Raw genomic sequence first — 6,293 nt, forward strand, 5'->3', positions numbered from 1 at the left:
GTAGAGGAACATGCTTTAAAGCAAAATCCAAAAGAAAAAGCAAAACCTTCTAAACCCAAGAAAAACAAGGAGCATCAAACTATCCAAACCAAAGTTGAATTAAAGGATAAGGAAAAGGAGCCTATGTGGAGGACATAAACCCAAAAGGGGACATAAACTCAAAAGAGCCAAAAGCTACAGATGATGCAAAAGAATCCACCTCAAAGGCCACCACTCATACTGCAACACCCACATGTGCGACATAGAATACAAAAACCCGAGTTTGTTCTCGTCGCATGGGTAAACATAATGAAAACCTGAGGATCCAAAGAAATGTAGAAGATAAAAAAAGTTCTAGTATGTCGCTAAGTGAGGATGAAACAAGTTTTGATTTGGCACTAGGTGCACCTCACAGACCAATCAAGAAACTAGAACCCGCCCAACCACCCCAAATTCAAAATCATAATCACATGACATATGCGGAACGCAAAAAGTAATCTCAGGAGAGCATGCTTAGCATGGTTGAGTGTCTTACAAGATCACCGGTTAAACCTCATAATGCTGATCCTAAAAAAGTAACCAAAATACAAATCCTAGAGGAGTATTGCTTCCCTTTTCAAGAGGAAGACATACTCTCTACAAAAGAGTCATTAGAGATAGATTGCACGAATTATGCGGTTGAGAAAGCACGTGAGGAATTCGATAATTTCCTTACAAAATTAAAGCAGTCTCTCAAAACCTCATTTGGAGGAATGCTCTTCTCTCATGGTGGTGAAGCCGGCATAACATCATCACTTGCACCTTTAAAGGCTAAACATGAGTTATACCAAGACATAAAGAGCTCCATAGAACAGGATTGTAAGGATTCACAAGTTTCCAAACCTTAGTTAGAATTGTCAGAGGACTGAGTGTACCATTGTACACATTGGGGACTCTTGAAAAAGCGCAGAGCCGAAACGAGGATGGAAGTGAATGGGAATATGAAACAGAAACGGGATCTGCAGGACTGAGTGTACCATTGTACACATTGGGGACTCTTGAAAAAGCGCAGAGCCAAAACGAGGATGGAAGTGAATGGGAATATGAAACAGAAACGGGATCTGCAGAGCTGAAATAAAAACTGAAACATTCATGGTTCCTCTTGAAGATTCTATTATGGTATGGTTAGATTTCCCTACAGGCAATGATGTTAAGTGTAAACGCGCATTGATTAGCCCTCAAGCTAGTCATAACATCATGAGACAATAGACACTTAGGTGGCATTAGGACAACCTAAACTCATCCTCCCTATAGACAATGGTCTTGCAAGAGGCGCCAAGGAACAAAACATTGAAGTTCTTGGTTACTTTAGCTATGCTACTTAAACAATCGGTGGAGATGTGGAATTTAGATTCCATGTTACCCACAGACCCCCTTCAGTATGATGCGGTCCTCCTCGGTGGAACTTGGATACGTGACTTGTTATACTCACTTGATGAATCTATGCAAACAGTCACCTTGAACACTCCTGCAGGCATTGTGCAATTGCTCTTACGATGAGGAAGACACCTTGGAGGAGCTAAAACTTCCAACCTCTTACTAAGAATATCCCAAGAGTTATGGTGGGATTGGAACTTTCCAATAAAATCACAACAATTCAAGCATAGCTTTATCCAACACGAGAGCAGAATCTCATGACCCTCGAGTTATGGGATTTATTAGGTCAAATTAGGTCAACCAAAACTCACGACTCATCCTGAAAGAATTCCATTTACACAAGACTTGAACATGCCATGTTTGGGATACTTTGAACATACATTGTGTATTGAAACTAATCCCCTTACTTTTGCAAGTTTTTTGTGGTTGAGTATGTGTTGGAAGAAGATTTGATTTTGGGGCATAAATGAACTATTATTACCTAAGCACCATTGTGCTTTGCTAGCAATAGGGCCATCATGATGGTCAACGGCACAAAGTTGACAATACCATGCTACAAGGAAGAGAATCCAACCTTAATGGATTTCTATGATGCTGAACGTAAAAAATTACAAGCCTCTTTCATGAAATCCCCTCTACACAATAGTGTACCATCTGCATCAACGATAGACTTTGACAAAGCATATACTCCTTCAACTCCATCCTCACCAATGAAGTTCAATGCCAAAACCTCGCAGTCAGCAGCTATTCCTGAAAAAGTTCCCCACACGCATCCATCTATCCATTAACAAGGAACTCAAAGAAGGAAAAGCCCTGGAGCCAACGCCTCTTCATCGACAATCCTCACCAAAGGAGACGACAATATACTCCAAAGCCTCAACACAACAACCACTCCACAACAGACTCCAGCCTTATCAATCAACAACAACCATGAGTCTCAAAATCATAACCTCAGCGCCAACCAATGTGATGGAGGGCCCACAACCTTCCACTACAACCAAAAAGAAAACTCCACCAAGACAACACAAATCAAGGTATCTTAATGGTATCAAAAGATGGGTGGAGAAGAAGCTACTTGTAGCCCAAGCGTGGTAGCAAGTTAGGATGAAGTCTTAAGAGATGTACTTCATGGATATATTATGAGAGTAATCATTGTAATAGAATTAGGCCTCTTATGAGCCTAAAGTGCCCGGTCTGAGTGTGAACACTTATGGCCATGTATATAAGTGAATTTCTCTCATAATATAACATACTCTCCCATTGTGCAGCAATTGAGTCTTGCTCTTGCTAATCTCTCTCCCTAATGCATGCTAGTGAGTGTGTGTGAGTAAAGTGAGGTGAGAGGAGGGACGAGGACCTGTAGTGCGACGCGGCGGTGTGACAACGCTTGTAGAGACGCAGTGGAATTGCTTCTCAAGGAGTTGTAGAGCTCGAGACCTCAAGGGTTACGATCTTGGCCATTGGAAAGATCCTCACGACAGTTGCGGTCCACCAGGTAATCTCTTTTTGGATTTGTTTCAAGGAGGGTTACCTTGAGCCATAACATTTTTGGCGCCACTGTCGAGGAGCCATCCCTTGGCTTTTTGCATCGTTGTGCCTCTAATCTACATATAACCCATTGCCCATTATCTTGATTAATGGTTTCCCATAAAAAAGATATGGATTTGATGGTGATTTGTGTGAGATTTGGTGTAGAATAGCTCTCTTTTTTATTTTTGAAAAGAATGCTTTTTGCTTAATTTTAAGATTAATTTGTGTTTTTATAGTTGTTTTTGTGGTTTTTCATGTTCTTAGGGCTTGCACATAGTTTGTATTAGGCTTAGTTTGCATCCATTGCATCCATTGCATCAAACAATGCAAGAGAATGCATTTCTTAGTGAATGTTAGCTCTCTTTAGTTTAAACATAGATCTAAGATCATTAATTCTAGTTTAATTGTGTGTTTTTTGTTGAAATTTTTTAGAATAGAGTGTTAGCAAGCATTAGGAGTAGTATAGAGTGTTAGCAAGCATTAGGAGTAGCATAATCTTTCAAAAAATTTCTTAAAACTACCAAAAAATCCTTGAATTTGACTAATTTCTCTTAATGGACTGGTTTTTGTCATTAAGGGTGATTAATCTTGTTCAAAAGGCCAAAAAAATAGAAAATATGTTAATTGGGGTCTAAATTGATCATATAAGTAGTCGAAATTGGGATTTTTGAGTGTTTTGAGAGCATCTAGATGCATCAAGACACCTAATCACATCAATTTTTTCATTAATTGGAGAAATTTGACTCTCTTTGCTTAATTTTACCTTAAGAGAGGAGACCATAATTAAGAGTCTAATTAATCTCCTATTTTAGATTAATTTACACAATTGTTGATGCACAAAGATTAGCATTCCCTTGCTCTATCCAATGATGTGCTCAATTATGTGAATTAATTAGAGATTAGTGGTTAATTAGAGTTCTTGATTAGTGTAAAAGAGGAAAAGATTAGTGATGAAAGGATTAATCTTGAATTAATACTTAATCACTTTTTTACATAACTCATTAAGGCTAATGAGCATTCAATGAGTAGATGCTCATGAGTTGTCAAAATTGTCCATTTTGGGGGTCATTTATGAGGGGTGTAAGGGATGTCATTAAAAGGTTGACTATTTTGATTCCCCTTACCTTTTTGGGAAAATGCCCATACCTCTTTCATTTTAAATTGAAGAACTATTCCCCCCAAAAAAAAAGAAATTCATATTTTCTACTAGACTTCAATAAAATAATAATAAATAAATAAAAACATAAAATATAATAAAATAATAAAATAATAAAATAAAAGGCATGAACGGCTTGGGACGTGAATGGCTTGTTGCCCGTGAATGGCTTGGGACGACGTGAACGGCTTGGCCTGTGAACGGCTTGGCTCGTGAACGGCTTGGAACGTGAATAGCTTGGGACAGGCTTAGCCGTGAAAAGTTTTGGGCTGTGAAAGTCTTAGCCCGTGAAAAGGTCCACCGGCCATGAAAAGGTCTATTGAAACATAATAATAATAATAATAAAATAATAATAATAAATCAAATTTAATATCCTATGGAGTCCCCGGTTCACAGCGTGAAAACCTTAGTGTTTCACGTTGTGAAAACCTAAAGTTTCATGCGCAAAAAGAAAACAGTGTTTGCTCATTAAGGAGCATTTAGGCACTCTGATATGGCCACGATGGAGGGATTGATAGGGATCACACAAGGACTAAACCCAATGGCTGACATCTTTGAGCCATTGAGATCTATGCTATAAATTAACCTCCCCATGCCATTGGCCATGCCTATAACAAGCATGTCATTGGGTTCTACACCCCCTATGACTTCGATCCCACTAGGCTTTGGTCCCTTGCCTAGCATTCCCGCAAGTCCTATAAGTACCAACCCTTTCATGGATGCCCACATCTTGGACATACTGACTAATCTAGGAAGGGGAGTGGCCCAAGGACTCACTGAGTCTCTTCCAACAAGAGCACTCACATACGGCCTCAGTGACTCATACAGAAATACGGCCGTACAAATTTCCAAAATTATGGGCAAATATAACGAAACAACAGACCCTGTTCAATTCACTTAAATGTTTGAATAGAGATGTGAAGCCTTTGGAAATCCCAAACAACTGCCCCACTAAGGTACATGCGTTTAGAGGGAAAAGCTAGTCGATGGTTCCCGACGATCAAGACCAACTTCAAAACCTTGAAATCAGCCTTTATACATGGCTTTTCCAGACAAGATGATCGGTGGAGTGCAACAATAGAACTCTATTCAATTGAGCATCAACACAATGAATCCATTAGAGATTTTATCCTTCGGATAAAACTCTTGGACTCACGTTGTGAGTCATGGAAAAAATTAAATGATGTTCAATTGAGGAGATGTTTCATGATGGACTTGAAGATGGACTTGAAGAATAACAGCTTACACAACTTGATCATTGTATCCAATCCATTCGATCAATGTTGAAAAAGAAGAAATACGTTTAGATGACAACATGCTAGAAGATGAGCATGCTACGAGGTGTTCCTCATCTAAACCAAGTGAAGCAATGACAAAAGAAAGATCGATCTCGAAATTTACAACCTTGCTTGAAACCTTATAGCCAACATCTCTAAGAGAGGATAAAAACCTTCAAACCCAGACATCCTTAATGCCTCTAAAAGTGAGGAATGAGATGCCTTGTGTTGAGTGCAATCACTACGACCATCCCAATCCTCACTGTGCATACAAGGCACCTGTTCTTCTATACTGCATATATTGTAAAAGCTTTGACCATGATACTAAAAAGTGTTCCGCTTTATCCACAATGAACTCAAAACCTCCATCTCCCGTGCACCAAACAGAAACAGTCCAAAGGGTAAAAACTGCTCAGGAGACAGTTAATCGAACACTTTAGTGTTTCTATTGTCGTGGACCTCACAAGGTGGCAGACTGCACAGTTTGGAATACTTTCATGCCCATAGTCACTGACACCTTGCGACCAATGTGTGAACGATGTGGCATTGATCACATGTTCCAAGATTGCCCAAGATGAGTTGCTTCAATGCAACTTGTCTCACAAAATATAACTTTTAACATCTTAAGTGTACAAAACGGGCAATTGTCCACAGTGCCATTAAATGTGCTCACACGTTTACAAGCCAAGGCACAACAAATAGTCAAAAAGAACGTAAAAGATAATACCTCAACATGGGTAGAAGAACATGCTTTAAAACAGAACCCAAAAGAGAAAACAAAACCTTCTAAAACCAAGAAAAACAAAGGACAACAAACTATCCAAACCAAGGTCGAATTAAAAGACAGGGAAAAGGAGTCTGTAAAGGACATAAACCCAAAAAGGGACATAAATACGAAAGAGCCAAAAGCTATACATGATGCAGAAGCATCCACA

The sequence above is a fragment of the Cibotium barometz genome, chromosome 31 (genome assembly GCF_041138505.1).
Source record: "Cibotium barometz isolate CiBa-2024 chromosome 31, ASM4113850v1, whole genome shotgun sequence".
NCBI classification, from domain to species: domain Eukaryota; kingdom Viridiplantae; phylum Streptophyta; class Polypodiopsida; order Cyatheales; family Cibotiaceae; genus Cibotium; species Cibotium barometz.